A 1,292-nucleotide genomic window follows, 5' to 3' on the forward strand; every position below is an offset into this window, starting at 1 on the left:
TAATAAAACATGTATAAAGCTAAAATCATTATTAAAACATATGGAATTTATCAATAAATTAACTAAAATGTATGGAAATGGTTTTTTGGAAAAGTTAAAAAGAAATTTAAATAAAATTTCATTGTGATATATTATTATTGCTCTTTGAATTTATGCTCTTCTGATCTTAGTACTTTTATCCCTAGGAGAAAGCAATATAAGTAGTGTTACATGGAAGAAATGGAACTGACTTTCTATTGTGCTCTCTGGGTTTTTTTGCTTATAATAGATTATTAACTTAATTTTTTCATATTCCTGATAAACTTATTTTCAAGGACCATGAGTGGCACACACACACACACACACACACACACACACACACACACACATCAGTTTTCTTAGGTCAATAGCCATAAGTTTGACACAAAAAATGACTTGATTTTGATTTCCTGATTATCACCTTGATTTGAAACTCAGGAAAGAGCTCTATGTACTTTCAAAGCCCCAATCAGAAATACAATTTTTCCATTGTGTATATTTACCACATTTTCTTGACTCATTCATCTACTGAGGGGCATCTGTGTTGGTTCCATATCTTAGCTATGGTAAATAATGCTGCAATAAACATACTTGTGCTGGTAGATTTAGTGTGGTCTTGTTTGTAAACTTTTGGGTAAATGCCCAAAAGTGGGATTGCTGGGTCATAGGGGAGCTCTATGTGTAGTCTTTTGAGGCACCTCCATACTGCTTTCCAAAGTGGTTGAAGAAATTTACACTCCCACCAACTATGCAGTAGGGTTCCCTTCTGTCCACATCCCCTCCAGCATCTGTTGTTATTAGCATTCTTGATTATAGCCATTCTAACTGGGATGAGGTATTATCTCAGAGTTGTTTTGATTTGCATTTCTTTTATGGCTAGTGAAGTTGAGCATTTCTTCATGTGTCTATAGGTCATTCTTATTTCCTCTTCAGAAAAGTCTCTCTTTATGTCTTTAGGCCACTTATTAATTGGGCAGTTGTTTCTTTGAGGATTTATTGTTGGAGGATTAAATTTTTTGAGTTCTAAGAATATTTTAGACATGAGACCCTTGTCTATCGTATCGCTAGTGAAGTTCTTCTACCAATCCGTTGGCTTTCTATTGATCTTGCTAGCTAATATCCTTTGCCATGCAGGAGTTCTGCAATTTCATGCAATCGCATTTGTCCAACTTTTCTTTGAATGTTGTATTTCTGGGTCTGTATTAAGAAAATTTTGGCCTGTGCCAAGGAGACCTAGGGTTTCCCCTATTCCATCCTGTAATATTTTCAGGGTG

Source organism: Dipodomys ordii, unplaced genomic scaffold (genome assembly GCF_000151885.1).
Source record: "Dipodomys ordii isolate 6190 unplaced genomic scaffold, Dord_2.0 Scaffold3, whole genome shotgun sequence".
Lineage (NCBI taxonomy): Eukaryota > Metazoa > Chordata > Mammalia > Rodentia > Heteromyidae > Dipodomys > Dipodomys ordii.